This window comes from Rhincodon typus, chromosome 17 (assembly GCF_021869965.1).
Source record: "Rhincodon typus isolate 14 chromosome 17, sRhiTyp1.1, whole genome shotgun sequence".
NCBI classification, from domain to species: Eukaryota; Metazoa; Chordata; class Chondrichthyes; order Orectolobiformes; family Rhincodontidae; genus Rhincodon; species Rhincodon typus.
The window spans coordinates 56,546,967-56,573,965 of NC_063348.1; the positions used below are offsets into that span (position 1 = coordinate 56,546,967).

Here is a 26,999-nt window from a genome sequence, read left to right on the forward strand (position 1 = left end):
ACCGAGATCTTTCTGCTCATCCACACTACCAAGAATTCCATCACACTCCTGGCTTGTGCCTTGTAGATGGTGGACAGGCTTTGGGGAGTCAGGGGGTGAGTTACTCACTGCAGTATTCCCAGCTTCTGGCCTGCTCTTGTTTATGTGGTGAATCCAGTTGAGTTTCTGGTCAATTATAACAACCAGGATGTTGACAGTAGGGGATTCAGTGATGGTAACACCATCGAATGTCAAGGGGTAGTGATTAGATTGTATCTTATTGGTGATGGACATAGCCTGGCATTTGTGTGGCGTGAATGTTAATTGTCACTTGTCAGCCTAAGCCTGGATATTTTCCAGATCTTGTTGCATTTGAACATGGACTGCTTCAGTATCTGAGGAGTCACGAATGGTGCTGAACATTGTGCAATCATCAGCAAACATCCCTACTTCTGACCTTATGATGGCGGGAAGGTCATTGATGAAGCAGCTGAAGATGGTTGGGCCAAGGACACTACCCTGAGGAACTCCTGCAGAGATGTCCTGGAGCTGAGATGATTGAACTCCAACAACCATGACCATCTTCCTATGTGTCAGGTATGACTCCAACCACCAGAGAGTTTGCCCCCTGATTCCCATTGATTCCAGTTTTGCGAGGGCTCCTTGATGCCACACTCGGTTGAATGCAGCCTTGATATCAAGGGCTGTCACTCTCGCCTCACCTGTCTGGAATTTAGCTCTTTTGTCCATGTTTGAACCAAGGCTGTAATGAGGCCAGGAGCTGAGTGGCCCTGGCAGAACCCAAACTGGGCGTCACTGAGCAGGTTATTGCTGAGCAGGTGCTGCTTGATAGCACTGTTACTGACACCTTCCATCACTTTACTCATGATCGAGAGGAGACTGATGGGGCAGTAATTGGCCGGGTTGGGTTTGTCCTGGTTTTTGAGTACAGCATTGTAACTGTACTGGAACAGCTTGGCTGGGGAAGCGGTAAGTTCTGGAGCACAAGTCTTTGTACTATTGCCAGAATGTTTTCAGGGCCTGTAGCCTTTGCAGAATCCAGTATTTCCAAACATTTCTTGATATCACGTGGAGTGAATGGAATTGGCTGAAGACTGGTATCTGTAATGCTGGATGAGGAGCTGGAGGAGGCTGAGATGGATCATCCACTCGGCACTTCTGGCTGAAGATTTCGGTGAATGCTTCAGCCTTATCTTTTGCACTGATGTGCTGGGCTCTTCCATCATTGAGGTTGGGGACATTTTTGGAGCCTCCTCCTCCAGTGAGTTGTTTAATTGTCCACCACCATTCACGACTGGATGTGGCAGGACTGCAGAGCTTAGATCGGATCCATTGGTTGTGTGATTGCTAAGCTCTGTCTATCACCTGCTGCTTCCGCTGTTTGGAATGCAAGTAGTCCTGTTTGGTGGGTTCACCAGGTTGATTCAGGTATGCCTGGTGCTGCTCCTGGCATGCCCTCCTGCACTCTCCATTGTACCAGGTTTGATCCCCTGGCTTGATGGTAATGGTTGAGTGGGGGAAATGCTGGGCCATGAGGTTACAGATTGTGCTGGAGTACAATTCTGCTCTGCTGATGGCCCACAGCGCCTCATGGATGCCCAGTCTTGAGTTGCTCGATCTGTGCAAAGTCTGTCCCATCGAGCATGGTGATAGTGCCACACAACACAATAGAGGTTGTTCCCAACGTGAAGGCAGGACTTCGTCTCCACAAGGACTGTGCGATGGTCACTCTTACCGTTACTGTCATGGACAGATACATCTGCAGCTGGCAGATTGGTAAGGATGAAGTCAAGTATGTTTTTCCCTCTTGTTGGTTCCCTCACCACCTGCCACAGACCCAGTCTAGCAGCTATGTCCTTTAGGACCCGACCAGCTCGATCAGTAGTGTCGCTGCCGAGCCACTCTTGGTGGTGGACAATGAAATCCCCCACCCAGAGTACATTTTGTGCCCTTGCTGTCCTCAGTGCTTCCTCCAAGTGTTGTTCAACATTGAGGAGTACTGATTCATCAGCTGAGGGAGGATGGTATGTGGTAATCAGCAGGAGGTTTCCTTGTCCATGTTTAACCTGAAGCCATGAGACTTCATGGGGCCCAGAATCAATGTTGAGAATTCCCAGAGCGACTGCGACTGTATCCCACTGTGCCGCCCCCTCTGCTGGGTCTGTCCTGCCGGTGGGACAGGGCATACCCAGGGATGGTGATAGTGGTGTCTGGAACACTGCCTGTAAGGTATGATTCTGTGAGTATGACTATGTCAGGCTGTTGCTTAACTAGTCTGTGAGACAGCTCTCCCAATTTTGGCACTAACCCCTAGATGTTAGTGCGGAGGACTTTGCAGGGTCGACCAGGCTGTTTCTGCTGTTGACTTTTCCAGTGCCTAGGTCAATGCCAGGTGACCCGGCCAGTTTCATTTCTTTGAGGCTTTATAGCAATTGGTACAACTGAGTGGCTTGCTAGGCCATTTCAGAGGGCAGTTGAGAGTGAACCACATTGCTGTGGGTCTGGTGTCACACATAGGCCAGACAGATGAGAGTGGCAGATTTCCTTCCCTGAAGGACATTAGTGAACCAGACGGGTTTTCCCTGACAATTGGCAATGATTTCATGGTGATAGTAGATTCTTAATTCTGGACTTTTTGTTCAATTATTGAAATCAAATTCCGCCAGGATTCAAACCTGGGACCCCAGAATATTAGCTGGGTTTCTGGATTAATAGTCTAGTGATAATACCACTAAGCCATCGCCTCCCCATTGTTTCCTGCTTTCTCCCCATAACCTTTGATCCCATTCGCCCCAAGTGCTATATCTCGTCACCTGTTGAATACATTCAATGTTTTGGCATCAACTACTTCCTGTGATAATGAATTCCACAGGCTCACCACTCTTTGGGTGAAGAAATGTCTCCTCATCTCCATTCTAAATGATCTACCCCGAATCCTCAGACTGTGACCCCTGATTCTGGATGCACCCACCATCGGGAACATCCTCCCTGCATCTACCCTGTCCAGTCCTGTTAGAATATTATCAGTCTCTATGAGACCCCACCCTCATTCGTCTGAACAATCTTAACCTGGTCAATCTCTCCTCATATGTCAGACCCAGAATCAGCCTGGTAATCCTTCGCAGCTCTCCCTCGAGAGCAAGAACAGCCTTCCTCAGGAAAGGAGACCAAAACCACACACAATATTCTAGTTGTGGCCTCACCAAGACCCTATAACTGCAACAACACACCCCTGCTCCTGCGCTCGAAACCTCTCACAATGAAGGCCAACATATCATTTGCCTTCTTTACCGCCTGCCGCACCTGCATGGTCCCAGCCTCTGTGTATACTTTGAGAGTCTCGAGGTGAAGCCGATACCATCTGGGGGCATGGGCTGGGTTGGAAAGACTGTTATTCTGAAATCTATATTCCTTTATTTTTCTAATTTCTTCCTGTGATTGTGTACTTTTGTGCCGATGATGGCATGAAGGTCTGAAATGCTGGACTTGTTCTTTCTTTATTTTTCTCATTTTTTTTTTCCTGTGGATTTGTACTTAAGAACCTGTACCTAGGTACCTTTATCCCTAAGATGGTGACTTGTAAACATTTCACTTTTATGTACATGTGACAATAAAGCTAATTCTAATTCTAAGTTTTCCCAGAACCTGAAGTTCCTGACCTCAACTGTTATCTCCCCAGCGACATACCAGTTGAAACCAATTAACTCAGCCAAGACTACAAACTGAAACTGGGACATTCCTGGTTTGTGTGGAAATTATTCAAGTATTTTCTGATCAACTATGTCCAGAGCCTGTCTTCAGCTGCCTGCTCTAAATTGTATGGAATTTGGGGAGGAGCACGAAGTAAGAAAATATACATACATCATGAAGTGTAGTTACATCATCGCTTCTCTTTTTAAATTCCACATTCTATCTGGATTAGATACAGTGCAGGAGAATAGGCAGTCAATGTTCTGATCCAAGTTGATGATAATACTGGTCAACTCAGGTCCCAGAGTGAAATATCAGCTTGATAGATCATAAGTTTAATTTTTACATATTTATTTCAGTGCTCAGGCATAGAATTTTCTCAAAAGAGGCTGCCAATGTACTATTGGTACAACACAAAAGTTTACTGCACAGCAAACAAAACGCATAAAGTACATTACCCTGTACATGAACTATTTGAAGTAGTCTTAATACAAATATCAGAAACAGAAACTCAACCTTTCAATCCCAACAACAATCTGACAGGAACTCAAACTTAAGTGAAGGGTCACCTCTGTCTCCATTTTAAAGCTCCTTATTCAGCTGGCACATTTGTATTTAGTTTTGTTTTTATGCTATTTCTTTTAGTTAATGTCTCTTCCTGGGACTCTTGGACTCTTGGACTCTTAACAGATTGCTAACTTAGCTCACTTATTTCAACATGGGTTCCGTAAACTCATGTCTTCCACAGCCTTTTATGTCTGGCATTTTCTTCTAAGGCACTCAGGACTTCTCCCCTCGCACTGACTGATTTGGAGGTTGCAATTAACAGCACTTCTACAGTTGAGGACCTCTTCTCTCTGGTGGATCTGCTTCTCCCAAACTGGTTTTTGTCTGTAACTCTGTGTATCATTTAACATCTTGTTGTTAGACAGCAGCCTCTCAGAGGGTGGGGAAGCTGTAAAATTCTTTACCACAGAGAGCTGTCGAGGCTGGGTTGTTCAGTATATTTGAAGCAGAGATAGATAGATTTTTAACCATGAAGGGAACAAAGAGTTATTGGGAAAAGGCAGGAAATTTGAATTGAGGATTATCAGATCAGACATGACCTGGGTGAATGGCAGAGAGGATTTGATGGGCCCAAAGGCTACTCCTGCTTAGTGACTCCAATGGTGTCACTATGCCAACAATAACTTACATTTAGGTAGCCATCAACATAGTAAAATATCACAAGTACAATGATTTCACAGGACTGATAATGAACAACATTTCAAACTAAGCAAGATGCAAGTTTTAAGAAGCATCTGAAACAACACATGGAATGATGGAAAAACAAAGGAGATGAGGAAAAGAATTCCCAAGTCTACAGCCTGGGCAGCTGATGACATTGGCCAAAAATGGTGCAGCGAATAAAGTCAGGGACCGCAAAACAACAGAATTTGAAACAGGCAGAAAAGTCACTTGAAAAGCATCTCTGAGGGATATGATGGGATAAATCCAAATGCAAGTCTTCCTTTTGTCTTTGATACCAGTTTTCCTAATTGTCTGGTTCTACTGCAATGGGAAATACTGAGAAACAGAAAAACGGTGGGCAGAGTGAATGAACTGTGCAAGCAGCCTTGAGCAAACTGGAAACCTTACTGGAAACAATTTGGAAGCAAAATTTGCTGGTGATTTAGACTAATTGAGCAAATTGCTTATAAAGCAATAGCTATCTTCATTAGCTTCAAAGTGCAGATAACAACTGTGCCGCAAACAAAATAACATGACCAACCTGATCACTTCTGCTTTGTTGAAAGAACAGAAAATGGTGTGGGATTTTGAAGCAGCAAAAACAGATGTCTAAGGGACATTAGTTCAAGGACCAGCGTTCAATGGTGCAACCATATGACCAACTGGCAGCCATTGTCCTTTCAGCCTTTCATGTACGCATATTGTCACGGGACTGTAGAAACATTTTCACAAGATTTCATCCTGCCTAACTCAGCTCTGGATGTGCTTTGAAGATTCCTCATTAGTAATGGCAGAGGATGACATAAGATCTGGGTGAGCAGGTATCAGATTTAATTAATTGGCAGGGCTTTAACACCCATCTCCAGGGTTGTAACTTTATAGATTGATAGGGTGATGGAGTCACACAGCATGGAAACAGACCCTTTGGTCCAACTTGCCCACACCGACCAAGTTCCCCAAACTAAACTAGTTCCATTTGCCTGCATCTGGCCCATCTCCCTCTAAACCTGTCTTATCCATGTACCTGTCCAAATGTCTTTTAAGTGTTGTGCCTGTACCTGTATTTACAACTTCCTCTGGCAGCTCGTTCTACATACAAATTACCCTCTCTGTGAAAAAGTTGCCTCTCAGGTCCCTTTAAAATCTTACCCCTCTCACCTTAAACCTATGCCCTCTAGTTTTGGACTCCCTTAGTCTGCGAAAAAGACCTTGGCTGTTCACCCTATCTATGCGCCTCATGATTTTATAAACTTCTATATGGTCACCCCTCAGTTTACGACCCTCCAGGGGGAGAAAGCCCCAGCCTTGTTAGCCTCTCCCTATCGCTCAAACCCTCCAATCCCAGCAATATCCTTGTAAATCTTTTCTGAACCCTTTCAAGTTTAACAACATCTTTCCTATAGCAGAGAGACCAGAATTGAATGCAGTATTCTAAGAGGAGGAACATTTTACAAGGGTCAGCTGAAAGGTTCTCAACCTGAATCACTAACTCTGCCTCTCTCTCTCTACAGATGCGGACAAATTTGCTGAGCATTTGCTGTTATCTCTGACTCCAGCATTGGCAGTTCTTAATAAAAAATGAAAGAACTGCGGATGCTGTAAATCAGGAACAAAAACAGAAAAGCTGGAAAAGCTCAGCAGGTCTGGCAGCATCTGTGAAGGCAAAAACAGAGTTAATGTTTCAGGTCCAGTGGCCCTTCCTCAGAACTGGCAGTTCTTACTATCTCTGAACATTCCGGCATTTTCTTTTGTCCCCATTATAATGTCACTCTGCATTTCACCTGGCCTAACCTAAGGTCCACTAATCCAGGTCACCGTTTAAAAATAAGCGGTCATCCATTTAAGACAGAAATTAGAAGAATTTATTTTCTCACAGAAGTTTGTGAATCTTTGGAACTCACTTGTCAAAAGGAAGGGGAAGCAGAGTGTTTGAATATTTTTAAGGCAAGGGTAGACAGGTTCCTGATAAGCAATAGTGTGAAAGGTTATCAGGAGTGGGCAGGAATGTAGAGTTCTCAGATCAGAGGTATGAATAGAGTGGACAGCCACAGGCATTTTCCTAGGGTGGAGGTAGCTATTACGAGGGGGCATAGTTTTAAAGTGAGCGGAGGTAGATATAGGGGAGACGTCAGAGGTAGGTTCTTTACTCGGAGAGTGGTAGGGGCGTGGAATGCATTGCCAGAGAGGGTAGTGGAGTCGGCCTCATTAGGGGCACTGAAGCGGCTATTAGATAGGCATATGGATGATAGTATAAGGTAGGGGTGGAGGTTAGATAGACCTTAGGTTTAGCATAAAAGTTCGGCACAACATCGTGGGCCGAAGGGCCTGTACTGTGCTGTACTGTTCTATGTTCTATCAGCTATGATCTTATTGAATGGTGGCGCAGGTCTGAGGGGCTAAGTGATATACTCTTGCCTGTAATCTTTTTGCTCATATGTACATAACCACCGCGATACTAAAGACAATAAAATTCTCTTGTAATTCACTGAAATATTAAGACAGAAGCCACTTAGATTTGCTCCTGATATTTTACATATTTGGTAAGTTCATAGAATCTTAGAAGATTAAGAAACGGAAGGAGGCCATTCAGTCCACATTTGCCTGTGCAGACTCATTGAAAGAGCAGGTGTGTTTAGTCGTAGTCCCAGCTACCAACCCCCCAGCCCCTGCACACAACCACCCCCCACCCCACAGTACATTCTCTGTGTCCTTGTGAGCTCCGGCACTCAGACAATCCAGTGGAGAGGTGATGGTCTCGTGGTTTTCCCAATGGGCTGTTGATCCAGAGACCCCAGGTAATATTCTGGGAATCCTGCCACAGCAGATGGTGGAATTTGGATTCAGTAAAAATCTGGATTAAGAGTCTAATGATGACCGTGAATCCATTGTCGATTGTTGGGAAGAAAAACCATGTGGTTCACTAATGGCCTTCAGGGAGGGAAGCTACCATTCTGACCCGGTCTGGCCTACATGTGACACCAGACCCACAGCAATGTGGTTGACTCTTAAATGTCTCTTGATCAATTAGGGATGGACAATAAATGCTGGCCTAGCAGGTGATGCCCTCTCTCATGAATGAATAAATCAGGCAACCGTGTGCCAGCAGAGCACAGAGTGAGAGAAACTGAATTGCATCTCAAGATCAACTGGAAACGATAGTCTGGGTAAGAGGCAGGAATTAAAGAGAAAGATTCATCATTTTCCGCAGGGTGAGTTGAGTGAAAGTGACCTTGGAAAGAAAACATTTTCTCAAGAATTATTCTGTTAGTGACCAAGCTTTGTTACAGAATGTGTTTGAAGCTGATCAGCCAAGTGTAAATGTGACATTACCATCTGGAGCATTATGTTTTTGCTCTTTGATCAGTTTTCATAAAACTGCAGCTATCAAACACAATTCTATTACACATGAGAGGCAATCTTGCCCGGTGCTAAGGAGCGATGAGATGCAGATTCTGATTACCCAGCTCGTGGAGTGTTATGTTACGAAGGATACTGTGTGGACAGGGGCCTTATGCAGACACAGGTGCCAACAGAAGCAAACAAGATAAATCAGCAAACATGTTTCTCAGGCCACTTCTTCTTACCACCTGGTCATTTTTGTGAAACCAGTGATAATACCAACAAGGTGGTCTAACTGCTCTCGTTGTATGGTATTACAAAGGGCACATAAACAAACACATCTTTTAAGAAAGACATTTATTTCAGACGTTATCACATTGTCTATTGTTTTTGTAAGCTCACTTTTAAAAATGGCATCTGTCACGAGTTATTCTTGTTAAATGTTTTTGTTTACTTCCTTCATGGGATGGAGTTGCCTAGGCTAGCACTACTGCCCAGACAGCAGTTCGGAGTTAACCAGATTGCTGTGGGTGTGGAGTCACATGTAGGCCAGACCAGGAAAGGATGGCAGTTTCTTTCCCTAAAGGACATTAACAAATCAGAAGGGTTTTTCCCCAAAATTGGCAATGGTTTCATGGTCATCATTAGACTCTTAACTCCAGATTTTTATCAAATTCAAATTCCACCATCTGCCATGGCAGGATTCACACCCAGGTCCCTTGGACATTACCTGGGGCTCTGGCTCAATAGTCCAGCTATAATACTACTAGCCATCTCTGCTTCATTGGTTATCAGTTAAATGTTCTCTTTTGCTGAGTTTGTACATTTTTTTGCCTGTAAATCAGGAGGATTTTGTTTATGTCTCATACTTAAGGATACATCTTTGGAAATGTGGCAGAGTTCCATGTGGCGCCATGTTTAGGATACGCCATTATATTCAAGTGGTTTTAATCTGGTGTACATAAACAAGAAGACTGCACCGTATTATTCATGTAGAGCCATACATTTTGCTGGTTTTCTGCTTAACATTATCTCCTGGAGCACCAGTAAAAGTGATCATTCGTTTCTTGTTATAGATAATGCCGTGTGGAGCTGGAGGAGCACAGCAGGCCAGGCAGCATCAGAGGAGCTATATCTTGTTGCTGTCTATGGGATCGTACTGTGTGCATATGCATGGCCATCTTTGTGAGCTTGAAATGGGGTGCTTTACAAAAATAATTCACTAGATTGAACAGAGGAATGCTTTGTAATGTTGGAAGGACAAGGCTGAAAGGTTGTTCTTTTAAACGTGACATTTTATGTAAATTAAACAGCCATAATTTTGAAACTAAAGGCTATGTTTAGTTTTGCTCCTAATCTGTACTGTAAATTACGATTGTAGAATACCACAGATGCACAAACCATAATTGAGCTTGGAGTAAGTTACAAGGCTGCACTGCAGCTGAGGGATTCAGATGATATCACGAATCATGTGAAGACAGATTTTTACATCCTGTCATTTCATTCCAGTTATATTACTTTATACAATATCCTTGTGTATCTCATTATAAAATATCTCATTCCTAACTGACAACATTACACCTTGGATTAAGGATTTGACCGTAAATATAACGCTAATGGCTAAGAACAGCAAATACTTCACTCACTTTCCCATCCAAACACCCACTTGTGGTCACCTAAAATATTCAGGATCTTCAATGGGAACTCACAGCTGCTTTAACAACTTTAAGTGAAAATCATTAAGGAGCAATGAGAAAACAAGCTGTCGCCCACAAGAGTATTGTCAAAAGGACAATTTTACAGAAAAAAAATGGGTGGGTATTGCTGAACAAAGACTACAGGGCTGCTAATTCGAGACCGAGTTTTATCTGATGAAAGGTCAATGAAATGTTAACTCTCTTTCTTTCTCCTGAGTATTTCCAGCATTTTCTGTTCTCACTTCAGTTCTCCTGCATTTTGCTTTAGCTCCAATCATATGGTATTGGAAAACTTTCGCAAAAGATCGGCAAGATGCTGCAATAGTGCAGATGCTCAAATACTTATTTTACCACTTGAAAGGCATTGTACGAGATTCCTTAAAGACTTAGAGAGCACACTGTGTGGTACGCGAAACCATAGAGAAATAAACTAAAACAGCACAGCATTTTCTGTCACCTCAGGACGTCCTCAGGTGCTTCATGAATGAAGTTAATTCTGAAGAGTAGTCCCAGCTGGAACGAGGGGAAATGACACGGCCGATTTGAACACAGCACGCTCCCATAAACAGAACTGAATTTACAGGAGGCACATAATTGCTCTAGAGAGAGTACAGAGGAAATGTGCTTCAAAATTGTAGATATGAGCTCAGATTGGATAGGCTAGGATTCTTTTTCTTAGAACAGAGGAGGCTGAGGGGTCAGTTAATCGAGGTGTGTGAAATTATGGATAGAGTGGACAGGAAAGATCAGATACTTCCCTGCCATAGACACTTCAATTACCAGAGGGCACGGAAAGTGATTGGTGGAAGGAATAAAGGAGACATGAAGTGGGTGTCTGAAAGTTGTTTCCCAGTTTGGTATTTGAGGCGGAAACCCTCAACTCATTGAAAAGGAACTGGGATCTGCACCTGAATTATTGGAACCTGCAAGGCTACAGACCAATTGCTGGAAAGTGGGGTCAGAAAGAGTGTGTAGTTTATTCAGCTGGCGCAGATGGACTGAATGGTCACTTGCAGTGCTTTTACTTGTCCATGGTTCTGTGATTAAAACATAGAAAATAAATGCAGAAGTAGGCAATCCAGCCCTTTGAGCCTGCACCACCATTCATAGAGTCATAGCGATATACGGCACAGAATCAGACTCTTTGGTCCAACTCGTCCATGCAAACCAGATATCCAAAACAAATCTAGTCCTATTTACCAGCATTTGGCCCATACCCCGCTAAACCCTTCCTATTCATGTACCCATCCAGGTGCCTTTTAAATGTTGTAATTGTACCAGCCTCCACCACTTCCTCTGGCAGCTCATTCCATACATGCAGCACCTTCTGCATGAAAATGTTGCCTCTTAGGTCCCATTTCAATAGGGTGATGGCTGATCACCCAATCTCAGTATCCCATTCCCGCTTTCTCTCCATACTCCTTGATCCCTTTAGCCGCAAGGGCCACGCCCAGCTCCCTCTTGAATATGTCTAACAAACTGGCCCCAACAGCTTCCTATGGGAGAGAATTCCACAGGTTAACAACCCTCTGAGTGAAGAAATTCTTCCTCATCTCAGTCCTGAATGGCTTACACCTTATACTTAAACTGTGACCCCTAGTTCTGGACTTCCTCAACATCAGGAATATTCTTCCTGCACATAGCCTGTCCAGTCCCATCAGGATTTTATACGTTTCTATAAGATTCTCCCTCATTCTTCTAAATTCCAAAGAGTACAAACCCAATCTTTCTTCACGTGTCAGTCCCACCATTCCGGGAATCAGTCTGGTGAACCTTCTCTGGTCTGCCTCAATAATAAGGATGGCCTTCCTTAGACTAGGAGAGCAAAATTGCACACAATACACAAGATGTGGCCTCACCAAGGCCCTGTATAACTGCAGCAAGACATTCCTACTCCCATATTCAAATACTCTCGCTATGAAGGCCAGCATGCCATTAGCTTTCCTCACCGCCTTCTGCACCTGCATGCCAACCTTCAGCGACTGTTCTACTATGACATCCAGGTCTCATTGCACCTCACCTTTTCCTAAACTGCCACCATTCATATAATATTCTGCTTTCCTGTTTTTGCAACCAAAATGGATAACCTCACATTTATCCACATTATGTTGCATTTGCCAAGTATGTGTCTACTCAGCCAGTCTGTCCAAGTCACCCTGCAGCCTCTTAGCATCCTCCTCACAGCACTCACTGCCACCCAGCGTAGTGTCATCTGCAAATTTGGAGATATTGCATTCAGTTGCTTTGTCCAAACAGTATATTGTAAACAGCTGGGGTCCCAGCACTGAACCCTGTGGCACCTCACTCATCACTGCCTGCCCCTCCGAAAAGGACCCATTTAGTCCAACTCTCTGCTTCCTGTCTGCCAACCAGTTCTCATCCATGTCAATACATTACCTCTGATACCGTGAATTATAATTCTACCAACTAACCTCGTGTGGGATCTTGTCAAAAGCCTTTGAAAGTCCAGATATACAACATCCACTGATACACCCTTGTCCACTCAACTGGTCACTTCTCTTTTAGGGAATCCATGCTAACTTGGACCGATCCTGTCACTGCTTTCCAAATGCTTGGTTATTACAACCTTAATAATTGACTCCGGCATCTTCCCCATTACTAATGTCACGCTCACTGGCCTATAATTCCCTGTTTTCTCTCTCCCTCCTTTTTTAAAAAGTGGGGTCACATTAGCCACCCTCCAGTCCACTGGAACTCTTCCAGAGTCAAAGAATGCTGGAAAATGATCACCAATGCGTCCAGTATATCTAGGGCCACTTCCTTTAGCATCAGGTCTTAGGTTCTAAGTGGCCATATTATTTTACAAGTTGGCTGAGGGATAAATCCCAGGTAGGCCACCTGACAGAACTTACTTTCCTTTCTTCAAATAGTGCCATGTGACCTTAATGTTGGCTGAAATGGAAGTGGGAGCCTTTGAAATTTCATCCAAAAGACAGCACCTGTGACAGTACACTACTTTGTAAGAAATGCATCAAAATGTTAGTTTAACTTATGTGTTCGAGTCTCTTAAGTGAGCTTCAACTTTCTACCTCAGAACTAATGGTATTGCCATTGAATCCCTGTCGCAGACAGGTACAATGTCTATATTAAATTTACCAGAAACTGAACTAGGCTAGCTATATAAATACTGTGGCTAGGAATACTGCAGCAAGTAATTCACCCAATGACTCCTAAAGTCTATCCACCGCCAACAAGGCACAAGTCAGGATTATGATGGAATACTCCCTACTTGCCTGGATGGATACAGCTCTAATAACACTTAAGAAGCCTGACAACATCCTGGACAAAGCAGCCCACTTGATTCTCACCACATCCAAAACCATCCACTCCCTCCACCACCGACGCTCAGTAGCAGCAGCGTGTACTATCTACAAGATACACTGCAGAGATTCAACAAATATCCTTAGACAGCACCTTCCAAACCCATGAACACTAGAAGGACAATGGAAACATGGGAACCACCTTAAAAGTCCCCTCCAAATCACTCACCATCCTGGCTCGGAAATTTATCACCATTCCTTCATTGTCATGGAGTCATTGAGTTATACTGCATGAAAACAGACCTTTCAGTCCAACTGGTCCATGCCAACCAAGTTTCCCAAACTAAACTCGTTCCCACTTGCCTGTGTTGGCACTTATCCCTCAAACCTTTCCTGTCCATGAACCAGTCCAAATTGTAATAACCTTTTATAATTGTACCAGCCTCTAAGACTTGCTTTGGCAGTTTCCCTCCCTAAGGGCATTGCGGGTCTACCAACTGGACATGGACAAAAAGGCAGCTCACTACCATCTTCTCAACAGCGACTAGGGATGGACAATAAATATTGCCCCAGCCAGTGATGCCCTCAGTGAGTGAATGAAAGAAAATCAGGTGAGACAACAAGTGAACCAATGAGGGCCACACATCAGAAAAAAGGGCATAGGCTGTTTGATCCTTTAAGCTTCCCCACCATGGAGCTCAGATGTACCCTGGTTGTGGCCTCAACTCCACTTTCTTACATGTTCCCATAACACTCAAGCTCACTGTTGATTAAAACTCAGCCTTGGAAGATTCAATAACTCAGCACCAGAGAAGAAATTCCTCCTCATCATCTCACTCTCTCTCACACACACACACACACACGCACACGCGCACACACACTCATCTCACTCTTTCTCTCTCACACACACATACACACGCACACATGCGCACACACACACACAAAAACAGATACACACACATACACACACCCACGCCTACATAAACACACAGACATGTAAACACACCCACACACAATCTCTCTCTCTCACTCACTCTCACTCACACACACACACACACACACACACACACACACACACAAAAACAGATACATGCGTATTCAGGACAGAGGAAAGAGCTGGGAAAGCAGCTCAGTGAGCCCTGTTCACAGGGTTTGCTCGGATGATTCTTGTGCTGGTTAGAAGGTTGTTTCTCGATCTTCTTTCTCTAGATACTTTCAATAGTTTGCAGGAGGTACAAAGTGACTGGTTCACACTTATAAAAAGTCTCTGACTTATTAAATAGAAGTCACAGTTTACAGCAACGACTAAAGGGAAAATAAACTGGTTTTCTTCAGGCTTGAAGTGGATTTTGCTGCAGAGAACAGAGACAGCTCCTGATGCCGTGGAAGTCTAATAGTTTCTCACTACCTTGTTCACTGCCCAAGCTCTTCAGACATCTGTGAACCAATCACATTGTTGACGGCAGGCAGAAGCCTTTTATCATCAATAACTAGTTAAAGACCGATCAGCTATTGATGAAATCTCTATTGGTACACCCCCTTGGTTCCAGCCCATCTGCACCTTCTTCTCCTGCTACTTAACCCAGCAGCTTAAACCGGACTTACAATGAGTGTTGGGTTACTTGCTTTCCAAAATATGCAGTAATCCTTCAGCAATCCTTGGTTTTATAACAATGCTTTTCCCATTTCAGTCCATAATTAAAGACACAGAAAAATACAAGACCACAGTCTTTCAATGTCTATGCCATCAAGCTCCTTCAAACATTATATGTTTCAAGAAAATAATATCTCATTCTTCTAAACTTCAATGAGTAAAGGCTTGACATCATTGACCTTTCTAAATAAGATAACTTCTTCCCATAAATCAGCATAATGAACTTTCTCTGAACTAGTTCCAATGGAGGTTAACATAGTGTACCTGAAGTGGGGAAAATAAAATAACCAGAGATCTCATCCCTGGGCACTGTCGAGGATACTTGTTGTTGAAAGACTTTGAGTCTACTGGTGAGGACAGTTGCGCCCTTCGCTGATATCATCCATGACTGCAAGTAGTCACTGAGTCAGGGCACCATAATGATTTCAACGTTCGCAGAAAAATCCTTTAGTGAGTGTTAGCTTAGTCAAGAAAGAGGGAACAAAAGAGAAAATGAAAGCCACTTTAATACAATCTTTGCTGATCGTGTTAAAGAGAGCCTCTGTTTCAGCACTTCAAGTTAAGGACTGCTCCCTGCTGGTCATTTTCAGAAAATACACTTGTATAGGATAACTGGTAAGAATGAACAAGGGGCTGCCAAATAAAACCACACTCTGAGCAAACATTTCACTGTTGATATGGAGTCGGCAGTTCTCATAGATTGTTCAATAACTGTTAAGCTGCTATTTCAAATGACAATCTTGTTATGGATATGCCCTTCCAATAGCTATTTGTTGGGATTAAAGCCCTGTATATCACCAGATTAGATTGAAAATCCTTTGGGCCAAGTTCTTTACATGAAGGTAGTAAATTTCACAAGGAAGCAGGAGTACAGTAACACTTTGGTTACATTACTACCCTCAGAAACCAGAGGCCTGGATTAATCTTCCAGAGACAGGGTTTTAAATCCTTCCATGGCAACTGGCAAACTGAAATTCCAGCAATTCAATAAATCTGGCACCAAGCTACAGGCTTGTTGTAAAAATATTTGCGATTTACTGAGGGTCTTGAGGAAAGAAATTTGAATCGTCCTCACACCTATTCTGGAATATTTGTGAAGCCAGACCTACAGCAATGCAGTTGACTACCCCAGCAAGCCACCCAGCTGTTTGGAAATGAGAAAATGCTGACTCTCCTTACGACGCCTACAGTCCATGAATAAATTAAACCCATTTATTTGAACCAAGTTTTCCGAGAGTGCAAGCTTAGCCACAGGAAGTGGTTTTGGACAAAAAACACAAATGAATTTTTTTTTGAAGATTTGAAGCATAGCGAGATACACACACAGGCCTAAGAATGGAACAATGGGATTTGTTTTGGAATGTCTAACAAAGATCTCACAGTGAAACAATCAGCCTAATGTGAAACTTGTGCTGAAAACGTCCATAATTTCATGGGAGGAAACTGACAAAGGAAACACAGTCACATCAGGACATGTGATCACCCCTTGATATTCAATGGAATTAACATTGACGAATTCCCCATCAATGACATTTTGGGGTTAACACTGACCAGAAACTGAGCTGGACTAGCATTGATGTGGAGGTGCCAGTGTTGGACTGGGGTGGACAAAGTCAGAAGTCACATGACACCAGGTTATCGTCAGGTGAAGGAGCAGTGCTCTGAAAGCTTGTGATTTCAAATAAACCTGTTTGACTATAACCTGGTGTCATGTGACTTCTAACTTTGGACTAGCACTACAAGTACTATGGCTATAAAAGCAGGTCAGAGGCTTGCAACACTGCAGTGAGGCACTCAATTTCTGACTCCCAAAGCTTGACCACTATCCACAAGGCACAAGTCAGGAGTACGATGGAATACTCCCCACTTGGAATCCATACAACATAGAACCCCTACAGTGTGGAAGCAGGCCACTTGGCCCATTGAGTCCACACCAACTCTCCGAAGAACATCCCACCCAGATCCAAAACCCCACCCCATCTCCCATTTCCCATAGCTAACCCACCAAGCCTGCACACTCCTGGACACTAAGGGGTAATAAGCATGGCCAATCCAGCTAACCTGCACATCTTTGCATTGTGGGCGGAAACTGGAGCACCTGGAGGAAACCCACACAGACATAGGGGGAATGTGCAAACTTGATTGGATGAGTGCAGCTCCAACACCAGTCAAGAACCTAACATTGTCCAGGACTCTAATCCTTAGCATGACCCTGTCATGCACTTGAATGGTGCCCTTTCCATTAACTGAGACATTTATTCCCTCCATCGTCAGCACACAGTCACACCAGTGTGTACCATCTACAAAATGCACACAACAACTCATTGGACAGCACATTCCAAACTCACAAACACTTCCATCTAGAAGGACAAATGCAGCAGATACACTGAAACACCACACCCTGCAAGTTCCCCGCCAAGCCACCACCATCCTGACTCGGAAATATTCCTTCAGTGTCACTGGGTCAAAATCCTGGAATTTCCTCTTCAATAGCATTGTGGTCTACCGAAAGCACATGGACTGCAGTGGCTCAAGAAGGCAGCTCACTGTCACCTTCTCAAGAGTAACCACAGGTGGATAATAAATGCTGCCCAGCCAGTGACACCCACATCGCATTAATGAATAAAAAAGAACACATCAGACAAGCTAACTCATTTCAAAGAAGATCAATGATCTCTAATGTTTCTGTAAATGAGTGGGTATGAAATAAATGAGCACAAACCAATCTCCACTCTTGCCTTCGCCTGAAAAAAAGACACCATTATAGATGGATCATTGTGTACTTACCTATTTAGTATAAGTATTTCTTCCAAGGTGGAAGTCAGAATATTGTAACTGATTAAATATTTTATTAGCTAAGTATTATTTTCTTAATAGCACCAAATGGGCCGAGTAACGTTCATCATAGTCTAACACCGAGTAATGATTCTTTGAACCTGCCTCTCCTTACAAAATGCATGAGTGCAATCTTTCCCACATTAGCCATTATCAGATCTCTAAACATCAATTCAATGGCAATCAATGGTACATAGGAACATAGGAACAGGAGTAGGCCATTCAGCCCCCTGAGCCTGTTCCACCAAACACCTGCCTTTGGCCCAACAACAATCCAGTGTCAACTACCATTTGTGGAAGAGAGTTCTAAACCTCTAACACACTTTGTGTATTGAAGTGCTTCCTGACATCTCTCCTAAATGGTCCGGGCCTAATTTTCAGACAATGCCCGTAGTTCTAGAATCTCCAACCACTGGAAATATTTATTGTTACCTATCTCGTCTTTTCCCGTTAAAATCTTGAAGACTTCAATCAGATTGCCCCTTAACCTTCTAAATTCTAGAAAAAACAGGCCGAGTTTGGCTAAGATAGTAGGAACTGCCGATGCTGGAGAATCTGAGATAACAAGGTGTAGAGCTGGATGGACACAGCAGGCCAATCAGCATCAGAGGAGCAGGAAACCTGACGTTTCAGGTCTGGACCGTTCTTCAGAAAATGACATTTTCTGAAGAAGGGCCCAGACCCAAAACGTCAGGTTTCCTGCTCCTCTGATGGCCTGCTGTGTTCATTCAGCTCTACACCTTGTTATCCTAGTTTGTCTAATCATTCCTCATAACCTAACCCCTGAAGCCCAGGTATCATTTTTGTAAGCCTATACTGTACTCCCTCCAAGGCCAATATATCCTTCCTAAGGAGTCAGGCCCAGATCTGCTCACAGTACTCCACATGGGGTCTAACCAGGGTTTTGTATAACTGTGGCATAACTGCTGCATCCTTGCATTCCAGCCCTCTGTATGTAAATGTCAGCATTCCATTCACCTTCTTGAATATTTTCTGCACCTATTAGGGGCATTTTAGAGATCAATGCAACTGAGCCCCCTGGGACATCAACTATATTTAACTTCACACCATCCTGATTATGCTTTATCAGTCTGAAATGGATAACCTCACACTTGATTACACTGAAATCAAACTGCCACAGTTTTGTCCATTCACCTAGTCTACCAATGTCCCTTTGTAATTTTATGCAACAAAAAGATGCTTTGAACTGCAGCAGGAATATCTCACAGACAGTTTTCGATCATGAAATATATTTCCTATCTGTTGAGAGGAGAATAAGCTCATTCCACATGGGGTTCCTTGCTGTCAACGCATGAAGGGAACTTTGATATTTCGCTAAACGAAACCAAAGTCAACAGCAAAGCATAGGTTTGGCAGTGTGCTAGATGTTTCATTTGCTGCTATTTGCACCAATTTAAATGCTTGAGATGCTCCGAATGCCTAGCCCTGGTGAGAAAGGCCAACGTTATCCTTACACAGAGCCTACTGACAGCCAATCAGTGCAACAGATTGCAGCATTAAGATTGCAGTTGTTCAGCATGGATACAAACCAACCCTTCAAGTGTCTTGTGATTCAGTAGTAGCGTCCCCATCACTGGGATAGAAGACCTGGGTTCAAGTCCCTCCTGCTCCAGGCACATATTGTAACACACCCACACAGGTTGATGAAACAGTATAAAGTGGATAAAACCAGTCACTGCTTTTCACTCCAAAAAAATACTGACTCTCTGTTTCCTATGAAGGTATGGGTTGGAGGAAAGCCAATGGAGGTACCTGCAAGAAGGACCAGGAGGACCTGGAGTCGCACCCGTTTCCGCCCTGCCAATCCGCACTCCCAGTCCCCCTCCTCAATCCCAAGAATCTAAGTCCCTCCTTCATACACCATTCCTCCAGCAGCACATTCAACAAAAGAGTTTCCTCATCTAGTCAAGGAGGATTTAAATGAGAATGGGAAGGGTCAGGAACCTGAGTGGGGAGACACAACAAAGGGGAAGAAAGACAGAAATGTAAGAAAGAAGATTGAACCCAACTATCCCAATCCACCAAATTGAGGCTGGGAAGGTTAACATTGAGCCTTTGTGAACAGGGCTATGTCAAAAGAAGGTGGAAGGCAATGGGATTGCCATCATGTCCCACTCTACTGTCTCTGAACCCACCACGAGGAGGAGCATTACATTCTGTCTATTAACCTTGGTCTACTGTCAACAGGAGCTGCCTGATCGGATCAGTGATTTCCCCTGTAACCTCTTCATTTCAGATTTGCAACATGTGCTGAATATCAAAGCTGTTCCTGTGTGAAACCTTTAAAATTGCAAATGTTGAAACCGATGTTAAGTGAGGAAAGTTAATTTAAATCTGAATCTGAAGACAACTCTAGGAACTGACAGCACAAAAGGGAACATTGATGAAAAATGCACAGTCCTCGCCCTTTGAGAAAGTAAGACTCGTTATCTGAGAAGCATCAAATTTATACTGAATGACCTTAAAGATCCCACTCCATCATAACTGTTTGACAGTTGGCTCCCTTACAGCTAAGAGATGTCGAGAAATGCCACATTTAATATCAGCACAAAGGGAGTTTGAAGCTGTTGGTCCTTCTCCATTATAGGCACGTGTTAAATTACTTGTCTAAAATATTTCATTTCTGTCTGTGATTCATTCACTATTCATACCACATCATAAATAAATGCAGACAAGAGTCAAATGGAATGCCATATGCAAGTAATACCATCATAATTTATAACACCTTCAGGATCTTTTTTTCAAGAAAGAAAACATCTTTCATTTATTTTCAGTCCTATATCAGTCAATGCCATTGTACAGCTAAACAGCTTGGTGCAATGAAATGCACCAAATAAGGGATCTCTTGAAGCTAAGAATACAAACTTCACACCAAAAATGGACGACAGGGAAAGCTCTCATGAAAAATCTTATCAGGCTTGAAATGTTAACTCTGTTTCTCTGTTCACAGATAATGCCAGAGTTTGTGCTACATTCTCCTTTTCCAGATTTCCAGCATCTGCAGTATTTTGCTTTTATTATTTTATACTTGCTTTCAGTGACTGACATACAAGGACACCCAGGTCCCTTTGTACATCAACATTTCCCAAACTATCACCATTTAAATAATACTCTGCCGTTCAGATTTTCCGACAACTTATAAACAATTTATCCGTGTTACATCGCATCTGCTATGCATTTGCAAATCTATCAACTTCTCGAAATGGCCTTGAAGGTTTTTTATATCCTACTCACTACTCTCAATCGTACCTAGTTTTGTCAGCAAACCTATCGATATACATTGTGAATTTCTGGGGTCCTTGCAGTACCTCATTAATCATTGCTTTCCAAAACTGACCGACTTATTTCTATCTTTTATTTTCTTTCTTGCTGACCAATTCCTGGTCTATATCAATAGTTTACTCCCAGGTCCACACACTTTGAATTTGCGCACTAACCTCTTATGTGGGACTTTATCAGAAGCTTCTTGAAAATCCAAATACATTAAATACACTGGTTCTCCCTCATCTATTCTGTAAATTACATCCTCAAAAAATTCCGCCCTTCATAAACCCATGTTGCTTTGTGTAATACCATTGGTATCACTTAAGTGCCCTGTTAGCACATCTTTTTGTAATAATTTCATATTTATAAGCATTTTTCTGACCACAGTTATTAATCTAACTGGTCTGTAATTCCCAGCTTTATTTATATATTTATAAGCATTTTTCTGACCACAGTTATTAATCTAACTGGTCTGTAATTCCCAGCTTTCTCCCTCCCTCTTTTTTTGAAACAGTGGGGGCACATTTGCCACACTCCAAAAGTGCTGAAAATGAATTCTCCACAGCATTATTGTAAAAGTAGTTTGCCCAGTCTAAATGTAGATTAAAGTCACCTTATGCTTACAGCATCTTTATTGCTTGCACTTCTAATTTTTTGCTTAATGTCATCCCCTACCTCAACATTACTGTCTGAAGGCCTATAAAAAAAAACTCCTACAATGTTTTCCTTTCCTTGTTGCTACTGAGTTGCACCCAGGCTGATTCCACATCTAGATTCCCTGCACCAATATCCATCCTCACAAGCGCAGTAATTTCATCATTCATGAATATGGCCACCCCACATACTTTTCCTATTTGCTTGGCCTTCCAAAGGATCGAATATGCTCAGTTCTCACCCTTGGTCACCCCAACTTTGTATCTGGAATCATAATGGACCCATTTACAAATATTTGTGCTGCTAATTCATCTACTTTACCATGAATGCTCTTGCGTTAAGACATAATAACTTTAGGCTCGGCTTTTTGACATTTTACAATTTTATTTTTTTCTACAGTCCTAGTTGCTAGTTTCTCTGCATTCCACTTCTGCTTACAATTTTCTATCTTACAGGGTTTTTGAGAAGATTAGTAGCACAGGTTGTTGATGCGGTGGTAAGTTTGATGGCAGACGTTTTGGCACCATACCAGGTAACGTCATCAGTGCATCTCCGGTGAAACGTTTGTACCCCGCTTGTTGTTCATGTGGCTCGGGTTGCTGGGGCGGGTGGCGTCATTTCCGGGTTTGTCCCTTAGTGTTTGGTACATGGGGTCCAGCTCTACATGTTTATTAATGGAGTTCCGGTTTGAGTGCCAGGCCTCCAGGAATTCTTGTGCATGTCAAATAACAAGCGGGACAGAATACCGAAGCTTCACCAGAAGGTGCACTGACGATGTTACCTAGTGCGGTGATGAAAGTCTGCCATCAAAATTACAAGGCTCGGCGAGCAAGTCAACAACCATTTCTATCTTACATTTCTGTCTCTTTTTTACCCCTTCCTTATGTCTCCCCACTCACGTTCCGATCCCTCTGCCACTCTAGTTTCAACCTGCCTTCACTTTACCAGTGTGAGGACTTTTGTCCTGGCCCCGCTGGGGTGCAGCCTGTCCATGTTCCAGAGAATCAGTCCCAACGCCGCAACAATCTAAATCCCTCCTTCTCAGACCATCCCTCCAGCCATGCATTCTACAAGTCTATTCTCCTTTTCCTGATATCATGAGACCTGATCACCAGATTTCTATCTACGAGGTCCTGATGTTTAATTTGTTTCCTAGCTCCCAATATTCTGCTTGCAGGACCTCCTCCCTCTCGTTACCATTGTCATTGGTACCAACATGGCTCTGTCTGTCCTTCTATCTCCCTTCAGAACGTCCTGCAGTCACAGCCTGCTTTCTTTGACCCTAGCACCAGGGAGGCAACATACCATCCTGGTGTCGTGTCTGCGGCTGCGGAAACATCTATCTGTTCTCCCTACAATAGAAACCCCTATCACAATTGTGTTCCCACATTTTTCTCTCTCACTCACCTCACCCTGTGCAGTGGACACACTTCCAATGCCATGGACTTAGTCCTCACTGAATTCCCCAGAGAAACCACCTGCATCCATGCAGTATCCAAAATTGGAAATCTGCTTCAGAGGGAGATGGGCCGAAGGGACTCCAGAACTACGTCCCTTCAATCACTTCGCTAATCACCCATTCCCTGTCTGCCTGGACACTCTTTACCTGCAGAGTGATGACCTCACTCTAAGTGCTATTCACAAAGATCTCAGCTCTGCAAATACCCCACAGTGACTTCAGATTCAAACTGCACATTCTCAATACGTGTAGCAGGAGACACTTCCTGCACACATCGTCATCCTGGACACTGGAAGTGTCCCAGACATCACCCATTGCAGGGGAAGAGCATTCCACTGGGCTAAGTTTCCCTGCCATAACTTACCCTTAAATCACTCTCTTTCTACTTACTTCCTCTAGTTTAAAGTATATTAAATAGATATTAAGGACCTCAGCCATTCATTATGCTTTAAACACACTTAATCGAAAGACAAACTCTTACATTAAGACTAAAAAGTCCAAATACTCCCTCAAGTTTTACTGACCAAAGCTGCAGTCACTCACCTTGCACGGAGCTCATTCATGAACATTTACAAAGCTCACCACTCTCAAAAATTTCTACTCCTGGTCACTTTGAGAGTACCTTTTCACCAGTTCATAATCCTTCCACTCTGCACCAGAGCACCGATGACAACGTACTTAACCTCCCTTATTTCTCTTATTTATTACAAATACTGAGTCGATCATTAAAGACAGAAAAGACGAATTGATTTTTCTCTCAGAGGGTCATAAATCTTTGGAAATTTCTTCCTCAAAATGGGGGTGGAAGCAGAATCCTGGGGCATTTTGAAGTCAGAATTAGATAGTTTCTTGGTAAGCAAGAGGGTTGAAAGGTTCTCAAGAGGAGCTGAGAATGGGTTGAGATTACAATCAGATCTCATTGAATGGTGGAGCAGGCTCAAGGGGCAAAATGGTCTGCGCCTGCTCGTAGCTTTTATTCATTCACTTACTCATTGCCCTGGCTGACAGATAAGAACAGGAGAGTCAGACATCCTGTTTGCTCTGGGGGAGCTGGATCAGTGTCAAGGGCTCTCCACGTGTAAATAAAGTGTGATTTAGTGATGGGACACTGGCCTCTGTGGTATTTCAAATACCACTGTGCTTTTGCTGCCCCATTAGGTTACATATTCGCAGTTGCACAGCATAACCTGACAGCCACATTTCGTATGTTATAAAAGTAACTATACTTCAAAAACACTCCCCTGGCTGTAAGCCTCTTTAGGATTGGCCAGGATTGTGAAATCTATGTCCTTTCTTTAACATAATAAATGATTCATGTATTTATTAGTAAGTGAACTACAGATTCCATTTCACAATCAATTTAAATGTCAAAAGATCTTTATGGCCTGATATGTCAAAAGAAATCTCTGTGCAGTTTTCTATCTGGGTGAGTCAAGGCCAAGCAATTTTTAAAAATAGAATAATGCTTTTTCTCTGTATATCAAATTGCAGGGTTATATATGTCATTACATTTGGTAATCTGTCTGCACATACCTGTCGCTCGACAGTGAACTATCATGCCAAGTGTTGCCAGCAAAATCAAGATTCGATGACACAAGAGTTTTATCATATGAAAAGCAGAGATGATGGGCAAATGTCGCACTCATGTGTCAAGATTAACGCTGACTCTTCCGAATACTTCACATTCTGATTATGACAAGACTCCAAACAGCTGTTCTCACTAGTTTTCTTCATTATTTCATTGAGGGAGGCATCTTGAAATGCATTGAGTGTCTCAGAGATGAATGCTTATCTATTTTAACACAGGACAAGTGGCACAATGCTGAGCAATGCTGCCTCACACTGCCAGGGACCAGGGTTCAATTCCAGCCTTGGGTGACAATTTCTGTGGAGTTTACACAATCTCCCTCTGTCTGCATGGGTTTCCTATGTATGCTCGGGATTCCTCCCACAGCCCAAAGATGTGTGGGTTGGGTGGCTTGGTCATTCTAAGTTGTCCTTCAGTGTTCAGGGGTGTGTAGGCTAGGTGGGTTATCTATGGGAAATGCAGGGGTATGGGAATAGGGTGGGTTTGAGTGGGATGCTTTTTGGTCATTGAATCAATGGACGAAGTGGCCTCTATCTTCATTGCAGGGATTAAAAAGATTTAAAGCATGCGTCTACACAGCATCTATTTTGAAAACAGTTTACTTTCAAAGTTTGATGGTCACTAAAAAAGGCAATCTCATGGTGCACTTTAACTGTTGTGCCTTCAGCACTCAGAAAGCTTGTCATTTCAAATAAACCTGTTAGACTATAACCTGGTGCCATGGGACCTTTGCCTTCAACATTCATAATGGAATCAATAATTGGCCATATGTAATTACATCTTTGAAACGGATCTGCCCATAAACAAGTACAGAGTCCAACACAAAGTAAATCACATTCTTGAAAAGCAGTTCAATGGAAGGAACTGAGCCAAAGGAACCTGATGCAGGCTGGAGGCAGGTTATTTGGAATGATGAAACAGAAAATCCTGGGGTCAGGAGTGGCTGCTTGATTGACCCAAGGCAAGAGGGGAGCATCTGCAAATCCCATGGAACTGAAGCAAATTGAGGAAAAAACAATTGTCACAACTGCAGATGCAACTTTCTGAGGGTCCAGGCAATTTCACAATCTTACACTATAACATGATACCTTCAAATTTCAAATGAAATTTCAAAGAACTGCAGATGCTGGAAATCAGAAACAAAAACAGAAATTGCTGCAAAGCAGAGTTAACGTTTTGGGTCCAGTGGCCCTGCCTCAGAACTCAGAGTTAACTCTGATTTCTCTTCACAGATGCTGTCAGAACTGCTAAGCTTTTCCTTAGATTTCAAATCTTTGAAAAGAAGTGTCTGACTACTTTACATCACTGGATCATTTAGATTGGGACTCAGGTGGAGTGTGAGCAACTGCTTTCATTACAACGCACTTGCTGTGCTTTCTAGCACATCGTTATTTTTAATTCGGCATTGCAAACTAGTGCGTACATTATTTTGTTTTCAGATAGACTGACAGGTAGGTTTGAAGCTCTAATTCTCCAAGATGCCTTGTCAAAATAGTCCCAGTCTATTCAGCCTCTCCCTATTGCTCAAAGCCTCCAATCCCAGCATAGAACATAGAACATAGAACATTACAGCGCAGTACAGGCCCTTCGGCCCTCGATGTTGCGCCGACCTGTGAAACCAATCTGAAGCCCATCTAACCTAAACTATTCCATTATCATCCATATGTTTATCCAATGACCATTTAAATGCCCTTAAAGTGGGCGAGTCTACTATTTTTGCAGGCAGGGCATTCCACGCCCTTACTACTCTCTGAGTAAAGAACCTATCTCTGACATCTGTCCTATATCTATCACCCCTCAATTTAAAGCTATGTCCCCTCGTGCTAGCCATCACCATCCGAGGAAAAAGGCTCCCACTGTCCACCTTATCTAATCCTCTGATCATCTTGTATGTCTCTATCAAGTCACCTCTTAACCTTCTTCTCTCTAACGAAAACAGCCTCAAAACCCTCAGCCTTTCCTCATAAGACCTTCCCTCCATACCAGGCAACATCCTGGTAAATCTCCTCTGCACCCTTTCCAATGCTTCCACATCCTTCCTATAATGCGGTGACCAGAACTGCAATACTCCAAGTGCGGCCGCACCAGAGTTTTGTACAGCTGCAACATGACCTCATGGCTCCGAAACTCAATCCCCCTACCAATAAAACCTAACATACTGTACGCCTTCTTAACAACGCTATCAACCTGGGTGGCAACTTTCAGTGATCTATGCACATGGACACCGAGATCTTTCTGCTCATCCACACTACCAAGAATCTTACCATTAGCCCAGTACTCTGTATTC

General features: G+C 43.1%; 1 protein-coding gene across 1 annotated transcript in view; it reads right to left on the minus strand.

Annotated features, from left to right (window-relative positions):
• nav2a (neuron navigator 2a) overlaps positions 1-26,999 on the minus strand; it is a 1,048,499-nt gene that overhangs the window by 291,722 nt on the left and 729,778 nt on the right. The window lies entirely within an intron of this gene.